At 36.6% G+C, this 13,538-nt stretch overlaps 2 pseudogenes; both read left to right on the top strand.

Moving 5' to 3' along the window:
* The first annotated feature begins 806 nt into the window (after positions 1–806).
* LOC120616962 (olfactory receptor 7A10-like) lies at positions 807–1,470 on the top strand (annotated as a pseudogene).
* Positions 1,471–2,451: 981 nt separating this feature from the next.
* LOC120616974 (uncharacterized) lies at positions 2,452–2,570 on the top strand (annotated as a pseudogene).
* Positions 2,571–13,538: the final 10,968 nt, after the last annotated feature.

The raw sequence follows: 13,538 nt of genomic DNA, 5'->3' as shown, positions 1-13,538 counted from the left end.
ACAATCATCTTCCTTAGGGCCTTGCACTGGCAGTTCCTTCTGCCAGGCAAACACTTCCCAAGATAAAATCGTGTTTCCCACTTAGTCTCTTTGAGATGTCTGTTAAAGGGTCACCTTGTTGGCAGGTCTTGGCTTAACTCTATAAAAAAAAACACCCTCTATCCACTCTCTCTGTTATATGTGATTTCTTTTTCTATAGCATCTGCACCATTGGTATATTACATTATTTTTTATTTGATTATATTCTTTCTCCATTTTTAGATTGTAGAGACTCGTTTTTCAGCATCCTATACTCTGAACAGTACTTGGACCATGGTCTATATTTAATATATATTCCTCAAGTGCATAAAAGATATTCTCAATAAAACAGCAATATACATTATGTATGAAGAACAGGTTGATGGTAGAGAAGGAAATTCTAATGATAAATGGCACTGGAGATGTGTTAATGGGGACTAAGTCACACACCAAATATGGAAATTATTTTCTTGATTCTAAAATATGAATGCAGCATTTATCCTTGGTCACCAGTGCTTGTTTATGTGAAATAAATTTATATTTATTTATTTATTTATTTATTTATTTATTTATTTATTTTTTTAATTTCTATTTTCTGGTAGTCACTTCGAACACATGGAACTAGGGAATGATACACGAAAATCAGAATTTCTTCTTCTGGGATTGTCCGAGAACCAAAACTGTAGCCCCTCATCTTTGGACTTTTCCTCTCCATGTACCTGATCACTGTGTTTGGAAACCTGCTCATCATCCTGGCCATCAGCTCAGATCCCCACCTCCACACACCCATGTACTTCTTCCTCTCCAACCTGTCCTTGATAGACGTCTGTTTCACCTCCACCACTGTTCCAAAGATGCTGGTGAACATTCAAACACAGACAAAGTGATAGCCTATGAAAGCTGCATCACGCAGATGTATTTTTATATACCCTTTGCAGTACTGGATGACTTTATTCTGACCATGATGGCCTATGACCGCTTTGTGGCCATCTGTCACCCCCTGCACTACACAGTCATCATGAACCCCCAGCTCTGTGGACTGCAGCTTCTAGTGTCCTGGATCATGAGTGTCCTGAATTCCTTGTTAGAAAGCTTAATGGCTTTACAACTGTCCTTCTATACAGACTTGGAAATCTCCCCATTTTTCTGTGAACTCGGTCAAGTGGCATGACTTTCCTGTTCTGACACCTTTCTTAATAACGTAGTCATGCATTTTTCAGCTGGGATGCTGGCTCTTGTTCCTTTTGCTGGTATCCTTTATTCTTACTCTAAGATAGCGTCCTCCATACGGAGAATGTCATCAGCTCAGGGGAAGTATAAAGCATTTTCCACCTGTACATCTCACCTCTCAGTTGTACAATTTATTGTACAAGCTTAGGAGTGTACGTCAACTCTGCTGCTACCCACAGTTCACACTCAAGTGCTACAGCCTCTGTGATGTACCCATGCTGAACCCCTTCATCTATAGTCTGAGGAACAAAGACATAAAGGGGTCTCTGAAAAGATTCCTTGGCAGGTAAGCTTTTCAAGGGCCAACTGTACTAGGCTGAAGAAGTGCCCATGAATTCCGGATTCAAACCCTCAGGACCAAAAACTCTGACACAAATTAATCTAATCTTTGGACCATAAATATTTGAAAATTCTCATTTATCTCATGTGTTAACATGAATTTCTTAGCATAATTTATTCTTATGACATATGTCATCCCAAGTAATTTTTCTGTTGTTTTACCACAGAAGTCATCAATTGTACTATTCCTATGGACAAAACCACACTTGGCTACTAAGGTCATTTGTATAATTCTATTGTAAAGGAAAACCTAAGACCATAGTTTCATTTATATATTCATCATTATTTTCTATAGCACTACCTTCACTGCTCTTTCTGATAATGTAGACTTTAACATGCTAGTATGTGTCTACATGCCTACCATAATCACCAGAAAAAACTATCAAATACATGTTTCTAAGAAAAGTCTACACAGAAATATAAATGTTAATAAATAGACTGACCTAATATGGGTAGAGTCAGAGATGACTTTAAATATGATGAAACAAAAATAGTCATACATTGTATTACTATGCAAAAATAGTTTCATGCTGCACATCTACTCACTGAAGTGTAGAATACGATGTCCATGTGTAAGGGTCCTTATTTACTGGGGTGAAGAAATACTTTGAGTGTTTTATGTGTTTATTTTTTACTTAACTACTTTTCTGTTTCTGCTTTAAAACTTCCAGCATGCCGCCTACAAATATGACTGCTTCTAGTACTCTAAATTAAATATCTCCGTTTTTCTAATTTTTTTCATAACTACCAAAGGGGGAGTGAATAAACAATATTAATATCATCCATTATATATATCCCCTTTCTACTCAGGAATATCTTCAATCTTCATGATCAAAGGATGAATCATACAAGAGTTAAAATCCTGTCTACGGCCATGCCACCCTGAACAAGTCCGATCCCATATGATCTCAGAAGCTAAGCAGGATCGGGCCTGGTTAGTACCTAGATGGGAGACCACCTAAGAAGACCAGGTGCTGTAGGTGTAAAAATTAAAAATAAGGGATTGTAAGCTGACAAGGTCCTTGCAATCTGTGAGGTCAAGCAAGGGTTGCCTCACCTAAAAATAAATAAATAAATAAAAACAAAAATAAAAAGTAATATAAATAAAATAAAATCCTGCCCAGTCATGTGAATAAGGATCACAAATTATCCTGCACCAACATGCATGTCCTTCTACTCTCTCCTGAATCCCTAGAAGGGAACTTCAATGGAGCCACTTTTATACAGTTATCTGAAATAAATTTGACAACTGTGAATGCTGTGCTCAAATATCAGTACAAATGCCAAAAGTAAGAAGTAGCAGATTTTTATAATTTCCCTCAGTTCTGTTCGCTTTGACTATTGTATCAGTTAGCTATCGCTGTATAATGAGCTACCACAAAAGCAAATGGTTTAATATAATTCCTTTATTTTCTAATGGGTTTCTATAGTGGGAAAGTGTTCTTTTCTCTGCTGGTCTCCTCATGAGTATGTAGTCTCTTATGGGTCAGCTGGGGTGTCTCAGCTGACGTTGGCTGGGATTTCTAGTATATTAGGGGCTCAGCTATTGTGATTGATCTAGGGAGAGCTTGGCTGGAATAAATGAGCTCTGTCTCCATGTCCTCTCCAACTCTGGAAAGCCCACCTGGATCTGTTCATATGGCAAGGATTCCTACTGCGAGCAGTAGAAATGCACCAAGGCATGGGAAAGCACACTGTCACTTCTGCCATTTTCATTGGTCCAAATAAATAATAAAATCTCAGTCCAGTCCAAATTCAAAGGTGGAGAAATAGATTCCAATTCCTGATTGTGGAGGAACTTCACATTCACATTGCCAAAGACATGGCGACAAGACAAAGGTAGAGAAGTGAGCCATGTCTGTAGTCAGTCTATCACTTGTGTAAATTTCAATTTGGTAAAGTTTTATTTCTACACCTACCCTCAACAGCTGAATGATCTTTAAAAAAAAAAGAGTGAGAGTGAAAATATGTTTAATTAGCAGCTGTGGAGATAATACTCTAGAGCATCAAGCCCTCCCTGCCCCTTGCCTCCAGTTTACCATTTCTAGGCTGAAAAAATAAGTAAATAAAACTTTTCCTTCTAGATACCTCAAGTCCAGGTACTTAACTCATTACCAGAGCTAGAGAACTGTTGCTGTCCTGATGCCATCTTTTTGGCATCCTCATATAAATATTTTCTTTTTATTGACCTGCACTTAACATATTCTTAATGATTTCAATCTGATATTTGTATTTGTTGGTGGCAGGAGTCCTCAGGGGTCCTGCTGGAAGCAGGTAGCACTTGAAATGCAGATACAGCAGAGAAATCTGTAATTTGAAAGAAGAGGGAGAGTTGCTGTGTAAGTTGCATTGTGAATATCCTGAATATAAGGGTTGAGGAGAGGTGAGAATCTCTAGAGACTGTCAGGTAACCAGCAAGAATGGCAGTATGTGATGTTGCAAGTGCCTATGCCAACTTCCTTTTCAGTGGAAGACAGGTTTTATGACCACTAGGTATTTACTTATGCCAAAAAAAAAAAAAATCTCGAAATTCTTCATTTCATCTCACTATGGCATTTTTCCCCCTCTATTTTAATGCTTATCTTCTAGAGGTCTTCTAATTTGTCAAGGCATTTCTTATGTGCAGCAATTATCAAAACTACAGATACAAGATAATGGCTATGTTTATAACAAAATACACGTGGAATATAACATTTTTGATCCCTATGCAGTTCTTTTATTGGTGTGACATGTTAAAAAATTCTAAAACAGTATCTTGAGTTAGGGATGGCATTAAGCTGCAACTAACAGAAAGTCCTGCCACACTAAAGGCTTCAACAAATTAAAACCATTTCTTTGCACATCACAGGTGTAGAGTTAGGGAGGGAGTTCAGGGCCACTCTGACAGCTTCATGATATTGTTAAGGAAATAGTCCTCTTTTTTTTATTTCTGTGCCACCATTCCCAACGTGTGTTTTTTGTCCTCGTGGTCACAGAATAGCTGCTGTACCTCCACACATTACATCCATGTCTCATAAAGGAAGAAAGGGAAGAAAATCAAGAGCCTAGTATTGAAGAGTGTGAGGAGGGTTTGTGGTGTTTTTTAACTTAGTTTTTTTGAAGCACAACATACATATGGGAAAGTGTTACATCAAATGTTCAACGAATTTTATGCAAACTAAATATATTCCTTTTAATAATGAATTGCACCAAAAATTAGAACATGTTCAGTCACATAGTAATGTCCTTTATGCCTAATTACATTCACAATTCCTCCCCACTCTCTAGAATTCTAACAGCAGCGATTATGCTTTGCCTGTTTCGAACTTCATGTAAATGGACTCTCACAATGTGTGTTTTTTTGTGCCTGCCTTATTTTGTTCAATATTATATTTGTGAGTCTGTATTTTTTTAATTAAAAAATATTTTTGTGAGTTTTTGTTTGTTTGTTTGTCTTGTTCATTTGTTGCTTTAAGTCTTATACCCCACATAGGATTGAAGTCATACGGTTCTCAACTTTTTTGTCTGACTAATTTTGCTTAGCATGATAATCTCAAGATTGATCCATGCAGTCACAAATGGCAGTATTTTATCTTTTCTTATAGCTGAGTAATATTCTACTGTATATATGTACCATATCTTATTTATGTCTCCCCAATACATATAGTTAAAAATTATTTCTCTATTTATTTTTTATTATTTATTATTATTATTTATGCTTACAGCATCTGATCTTCTTATGTGGTCTCCCATCCAAGTATTAACCAGGCCTGACCCTGCTTAGCTTCTGAGATCAGACATCGGGCTTGTTCAGGGTGGCATGGACATAGACCATGGACCATGGCTCCACTGGTGTGTTTACCCAGGACCTTCTGTGTATAAAGCAGATGTGCTAACCACTACACTATGGAACCACATCCATATTTCTTTATTTAAAAAATACACGTTTTCCAAATCGTTCCCCCAACAGACTCCCACTGACACATCTTTTGCCAAAACTGTGTCACACAGTATAGTAGGCAGAATAATGGCCTCCCAAAGATGTCCATATCCCAATCCCCAGATCTGTGAAAATGCTAGGCTATGTGAATTAGGTTATAGATGAAATCAAGGTTTCTAATCAGCTAACCCTTGATAGGGAGATTATCCTAGATTATCTGAATTAGCTCAATATAATCACAGATCCTTAAAGGTAGAAGATGAATGCAGAAAAGTCAGTGCCAGAGTGATGTGATGCAAGAAAGACTCAACTCACCTTTGCTAACTTTGAAGATGGAAGAAGAGGCCATAAGCCAAGAAATGCTATCATCCTCCAGAAATGAGAAATGGAGAACAGATTATCCTTGACAACCTCCTAAAAAGAACACAGCTCTACAGACACCTTGATTTTTGATGAAATGAGGTATATTTTGGATTTTTGACCTTAAGAACTGAAAGATAATATATGTGTGTGTGTGTGTGTTTATGGAGGAATAATTGACATGTAACATTTACTAGTTTCAGGTGTACAACGTGATTCACCACAATAAGACTAGTTAACATCCATATCCATACATTGTCTTGCCAACTTTTCAATATACAGTACAGAATTATTAACTATAGTCTCCATGCAGTATATTATATCCCCAGAACTTATTTATTTTATAATTATAAGTTTGTAGTTTTTGACCCGATACCCCATTTGACCTACCTCCACCCCCCTACCATCTATTCCCCACCTATGGCAACAACTAATCCATTATCTGTATCTAGGAGCTCTGTTTTCTTTTTTTTAATTGTTTTATTAAATTTAATGGGGTAAAATTGGTTAATACAATTATATAATTTTCAGGTGTACATTATAATTTGACATCTATATATTCTATTGTGTGATTACCATCCAAAGTCCAGTATCCTTTAGCTATCATATATTTGATCTCATTTATCCATTTCACCATTCCCCTACTCCCCTATATTTTACTCCCTTTATCCCATATACCTCTCCCCTCCTCTCCCACCCCTCCCCTCTGGTAACCACTAGTCCTTTGTCCATGTCCCTGAATATCTGTTTGTTTGTCCTATTCATTTGTTGCTTTTAGGATTATATCCCACATATAAGCGATACCATGTGATTTTCAACTTTTTCTGTCTGGCTTATTTTGCTTAGCATGATTATCTCGAGGTCCATCCATGTTGTCACAAATGGCAGTATTTCATTTCTTCTTATGGCTGAGTAATATTCCATTGTATATATGTACCACAGCTTCTTTAGCCAATTATCTATCATAGGACACTTCAGTTGTTTCTATGTCCTGGCCAGTCTAAATAGTGCTGCTATGAACATCAGTGTGCAAATAAATATCTTTTCAGATATGGGTTTTTAAGTCTTTGGGGTAAATACCCAGTAGAGGGATTGCTGGATCATATGGTAGATCAATTTTCAGTTTTTTGAGGAACCTCCATACTATTTTCCATAGTGGCTGTACCAATTTGTAGTCCCACCAGCAGTGTATGAGGGTTTCTTTTTCTCCACATCCTCTCTAACATTTGTTATTACTTGTCCTATTGATTATAGCCATTTTAACAGGTGTGAGATGGTATCTCATTGTGATTTTAATTTGCATTTCCCTAATAACGAGTGATGCTGAGCATCTTTTCAAATATTTGTTGGCCATTTGTCTGTCCTCTAGGGAGAAGTGTCTGTTCAGGTCCTCTGCCCATTTTTTGATTGAATCCTCTGTTTTGTTGTTGTTGTTGTTGTTATTGAGTCATAAGCGTTCTTTGTATATTTTGGATATTAAGCCCTTATTGGAGGCATTGACTGCCAATATATTTTCTCATTCCGATGGTTGTCTCTTTACTTTAATGATGATTTCTATTGTTGAGCAGAAGCTTTTTAGTTTGATGTAGTCCCATTCATTTAGTTTTGCTTTTACTACCCTTGCTTTTGAGGTCAAATTCATAAAATCCTCCTTAAGTCCAAGGTCCTTGAGTTTAGTTCCTATGTTTTCTTCTATGCGTTTTATTGTTTCAGGTCTTATATTCAGGACTTTAATCCATTTTGAGTTAATTTTGGTGTGTGGTGACAGACAACAGTCTAATTTCATTCTTTGGCAGGTGGCCTTACAATTTTCCTAGCACCATTTGTTGAAGAGGCTCTCCTTTCTTCACTGTATGTTTTTGACTTGTTTTGTAAAAATTAGTTGCCCAAATAAAAATGGATTTATTTCTGGACTCTCGATCCTGTTCCACAAGTCCCTGTGTCTATTTTACTGCCAATAGCATGCTGTTTTGATCATTGCCGCTTTGCAGTATAATTTGAAGTCAGGCAGAGTGATGCCTCCAGCTTCATTCTTTTTTCTCAAGATGGCTTTGGCGATTCAGGGTCTTTAATGCTTCCATACAAATCTGATGAATTTTTGTTCTATTTCTTTAAAAATTGCCGATGGGATTTCGATGGGGATTGCATCAAATCTGTATAATGCTTTAGGTAATAAGGCCATTTTAACTATGTTGATTCTTCCAATCCAAGGACACAGAATATCTTTCCATTTCTTTAAATAGAGTCTTACAGTTTTCACTATATAGGTCCTTCACATGTTCCTTTAAATTTATTCCTAGGTATTTTATTCTTTTTGTTGCAATTGCAGGAGGAATTATTTTTTCCACTTCTTTTTCCGACACTTCGTTTTTAGAATATAGGAACGCTATGGATATTGGAACGTTGATTTTGTATCCAGAGACTTTACTGTATTTGCTTATTGTTTCTAGTAGTGTTCCTGTGACAGTTTGATTTCTTCGTTTCCTATCTGGATGCCTTTTATATCTTTCTCTTGTCTGATTGTACTCGCTAGGATCTCCAATGTTATATTGGATAACAATGGCGATAGTGGACAGCCTTGTCTTGTTCCTGATCTTAGAGGGAAGGTTTTTATTTTTTCACCATTAAATGTAATGTTGGCTGAGGGTTTGTCATAGATGGTCTTTATTATGTTAAGGTACTTTCCTTCTACCAATTTTGTTAAGTGTTTTGATCATAAATGGATGCTGTATCTCGTCGAAGGCTTTTTCTGCATCTATTGATATGATCATATGATCTTATTTTTTATTTTGTTTATGCTGTGTATCACATTAATCAATTTGCATATGTCGAACTATCCCTGTACCCCTGGGATGAAGCCCACCTCATTTTGTATCCAGAAACTTTACTGTATTTGCTTATTGTTTCTAGTAGTGTTCTTGTGGAGTTTAGGGTTTTCTATACAGAGAATCATGTCAACTGCAAATAGTGACAGTTTGACTTCTTCGTTTCCTATTTAGATGTCTTTTCTATCTTTTTCTTGCCTGATTGCACTCAGTAAGACCTTCAATGTTATATTGAATGACAGTGGTGATAGTGGACAGCCTTGCCTTTCCCGATCTTAGAAGGAAGGTTTTTAGTTTTTCACCGTTAAGTATAACGTTCGCTGAGGGATTGTCATAGATGGCCTTTATTATGTTAAGGTACTTTCCTTCTATACCGATTTTGTTCAGTGTTTTGATTATAAAAGGATGCTGTATCATGTCGAAGGCTTTTTCTGCATCTATTGATATGATCATATGATTCATATTTTTTAATTTGTTTATATGGTGTACCACATTAATCAATTTGCATATGGCGAACTATCCCTATACCCCTGGGATGAAGCCCACTTGATCATGATGTATAATCTTTTTAATATGTTGCTGTATTTGGTTCGCTAATATCTTAGTTAGGATTTTTGCATCTGTGTTCATGAGAGATATTAGTCTGTAGTTTTCTTTTTTTGTGTTATCCTTACCAGGTTTTGGTTTCAGAGTAATATTGGCCTCATAAAATGAGTTGGGAAGTATTGCCTCCTCTTTGATTTTTTGGACGAATGGGTATTAAATCTTCTTTGAATGTTTGGTGGAATTCACTGGTGAAGCCATCAGGTGCTGGACTATTACTCTTTGGTAGGTTTTTGATGATTGTTTCAATTTTCATACTGCTGATTTGTCTATTTAGATTTTCGAGTTCTTCTTGATTCAGTCTAGGAAGCTAGTATCTTTCTAAGTACTTGTCCATTTCTTCTAGGTTATTAAATTTGATATTACATACCTTTTCATAGTATTCTTGTATGATCCTTTGTATTTCTGTGGTGTCTGTCGTAATTTGCCCTCTTTCACCTGTGATTTTGCTTGTGTCCTTTCTCTTTTTTCTTTAGTGAGTCTAACCAGAGATTCGTTAGTTTTGTTAACCTTCTCAAAGAACCAGCTCTTTGTTGCATTTATTTTTATATATATTTTTTGCTTTCAACTTCATTTATTTCTGCCCTAATTTTGATGATTTCTTTCCTTCTGCTAACTTTAGGACTCATTTGCTCTTCCTTTTCTAGTTTTTTAAGATGAAGCATTAGGCTGTTTATTTGAGCTTGTTCTTGTTTTTGGAAGTAGGCCTCTAATGATACGAACTTTCCTCTTATGGCCATTTTTGGCATGTCCCCAAAATTTTAATATGTCGTACTATCATTATCATTCATTTCTATGTATCTCTTGATCTCTCTTTTTATTTCTTCTCTGACCTAATTATTCTTCAGTAGCATGTTGTTTAATCTCCATTTATTTGTGGTTCTTCCCGTTTCCCCTTTGCAGTTGATCTCCACTTCAAAGCATTATGATCAGAGAATATGGTTGGTATGATTTCAACCCTCTTATATTTGTAGAGGCTATCTCTGTGTCCCAGTATGTGGTCAATCCTTGAGAATGTTTCATGTGCACCTGAGAAGAAAGTATAAGCAGCTGTTTTGGGATGGAAGGCTCTGTAAATGTCAATTATGACCAGTTGGTCTAATGTGTCATTTAAGGATGTTATTTCCTTATTGCTTTTCTGTTTGGATGATCTGTCCATATCTGACAGTGGAGTATTTAGGTCCCCTACTACGATAGTGTTTTGGTCTGTTTCTTCCTTTAGTTCTGTTGGTAATTGCTTTCTACATTTTGGGGCTCTCTGATTGGGAGCATAGATATTAATAAGTGTTATGTCTTCCTGGTGTATGATTTTCTTTATCGTTATGAATTATCTCTCAGTATCTTTCTTTATCTTTTTGTAGTTTGAAGTCTATTTTGTCTGATATTAGTACCGCTACTCCCGCTTTTCTCTAAATGCCATTTGCTTGAAATATTATTTTCAGCCTTTTCACTTTGAATCTATATTTGGCTTTGGAGCTAAAATGTGTCTCCTGGAGGCAGCATATGGTTGGATTCTGTTTTTTGATCCAATCTGCAAATCTGTGCTTTTTCAATGGCGAGTTCAGTCCATTTAATTTAGGGTAAATATTGAAATATGAAGTCTCTTATAGCCATTTTATCTTTTGCTTTCTGGTAGCTCAATGTTTCCATTGCTTACTAGTCCTTGTGTATTTTTTGGGGGGGAGAGGGGCTTTTATGGTTTTCCCTCTGGTCCTCCTTGTTTTATGTTATATACTTCAGTCCTGACCTTTTGGCATGTTGTTACCATTACAAATATGTAAAAGATATATCTATATATCTATATATCTAGATATATATCTATATATCTAGATATATAGATATATAGATATATCTATATATCTATATATCTATATATATATATACACACACACACACAATCGTCCCTTTTCTTCTACAAGTGCCTTATGTCCATTCCCCTTTGTGAATTTGGATCTTTGAATCCTTCCCTTTTCATTCGTTGTTATCTCACTTTGTCCCTATGTGTGCTTAACATTCATTACTATCTTGCTATAGCAAATCCCATCTTATTGTTTACGTTTATAATGCCCTGTTCTTAGTAAGGGTTGTACTCCTCTGCTTCTATCTGCCTGCTGATAGCCTTATTCCTAGCTATGTATTTTTTTTTCTTTGCATTTTGTTTTAGGTGGGCTGACCACTTTCTGTATGCTCTGTAATGCAGGCATCATGTTGGAGAATTCTCTCAGTTTTTGTATGTCTGGAAAGGTCTTAATTTCTCCTTCATATATAAAGGAGAACTTAGCTGGATACATTAGTCTATGTTGGTAGTTTCTTTCATTTAGTAGTTAGAGTATTTGATTCCATTTCTTTCTGGCTTATAAGATGGGTGTTGAGATGTCTGACAATAATCTAATAGGTTTTCCTTTATAGGTTATCATCTTCTCTGACTGCTCTGAGAATTCTCTCTTTGTCATCAATTTTTGATATTTTAATAAAATGTGTCTTGTAGAAGTCCTTTTGGGTTGAGATAATTGGGTGTTCTCTTCACTTCTTGAATTCCAAGCTCCAACTCATTCCTTAAAATGGGAAATTCTCGTCCACTATTTGTTTTGAAATGCTTTCTAGACCCTGCTCCTTCAGTAATGCCCATTATTCTTATGTTTCCTCTCCTGATGGTATCAGCTAGTTCTTGTATTTCTGTTTCATCATTTTTCATTCTTTGGTTTCTCTCTTCTTCCTTCTGATTTATTTCTAGATTTCTGTCTTCGATATCACTGATCCTTTCCTCCATTTGGTTTACTCTATTTCCCAAGCTTGCTCTTTTGTTTTTCATCTCTTTCAGTGTGTTCTTCATCTCCAGAAGTTCTATTTGTTTTTTTGTGTGTGAGTTTCAATCTCCCTGCTAAAGAACTCATTTTGTTATTCTGGTTGTTTTTTCAGTTCCTGGAAATGTTGATATGAATTATTTTGGATCTCACTGAGTTTTTTCAGCATTACCATCCTGAATTCTCTGTCATTTAAGTCACATATTTCTATGTCTATAAGCATATTTTCTGGAGATTTTTCTCTTTCTTTCTGAGCTGCCCTGTCATCTTCGTTGTTCATAATGTTTAATGGACTATTTCTCTGCCTGTACATTAATGGAAGTGTATTCTGCTTTTTTCCAGAAAGAAGATTTATTACATAAAGGTCTCTTTTTAGCCTGTTGCAAAGAAGGCATTTTTCTTTTGGTTTCCAGTAGGTGGCATCTAAGCCTCTTGGATCCCTGCTTTTCATAAAGTTTTCATAATGCCTTTTTTTTTCCTTATAAATATTAAATCATACTCACCACCCTTAGTCTCGGTCCCTGTCAGTGTTAGAGAGAGTTTCGGTAGTGTTTGTTCAGATTCCCCTGGGGCTCCGTGGTGTTCGGTCTAGAGGATATGGGGGTAAGGGCCCTCTGGATTGGGGAATAGGGGCTTCGGCTAGCCTTGCATTTTGCCACCGTAGCTGGTAATAAACTTTTGTTTCTCTTTCATCCCCACTTCTCTGCTGTTCCCACCTCTCTGCTTTTTGCCCTGATCCCGTGCACTGCCACTGCATGGAGTTCAGCACACTCTCAGGCAGGGCTCTTCAGGGAACCCGCTGCATCTTCTCCCCTCCCCCTCCTCCTGCAGGGAGCTCTGGTTGAGAGAAGCAGGTTCTTCGTTTCTCCCAGTCTACCGCCCAACTCCTGGGGTTCTGATCTGTGGTAGCTCTTACGTGCAGATCCTACATTCAGATGTCCTGGTGTGCAGGTTGGGTGTTTTTGTTGAGTTTTAGATGTTCAGCTTATTGTTGTTTCAAGGGGAGAGATCTAGGGACATTTCTCACTCCTCATGTTTCTGATGTCAGCAAAATTACATGCTTTTACATGAAGAAATTTTCTTCTTTCACTCAAAATAGTCATAGATGCATACTTATTAGTAATTTTTAAATAATAATTTTGAAATGAGAAAAAAATCTCTAAAATTTCCTAGTAATTTGTGTAGTGTACTTACAGTTGATTTTCTTCGGGGTTTTTTTTTTAACATTTTCTTTGTTTTCTAAGTATCCATGTGTTATTTAATATTGAGCGAAAAGTAAATTTTATTGAGGAAACAGAAAAAGGTTGTTAGGACAACTTCCCAACCACCCATGGCCCTGGGATATTCCTAAAGGGTCTTTTGTGCATTCCTATGTGTTTCTCATGGGGTTTTGTAGACTGGGTGGACATGGATGGAGATCCTGCTACCATACTGGATCCC

Source organism: Pteropus medius, unplaced genomic scaffold (genome assembly GCF_902729225.1).
Source record: "Pteropus medius unplaced genomic scaffold, Ma_sr-lr_union100, whole genome shotgun sequence".
NCBI classification, from domain to species: Eukaryota; Metazoa; Chordata; class Mammalia; order Chiroptera; family Pteropodidae; genus Pteropus; species Pteropus medius.
The sequence above is the reverse complement of the archived record's forward strand: the minus strand, read 5'-3'. Positions and strand labels throughout refer to the sequence as shown.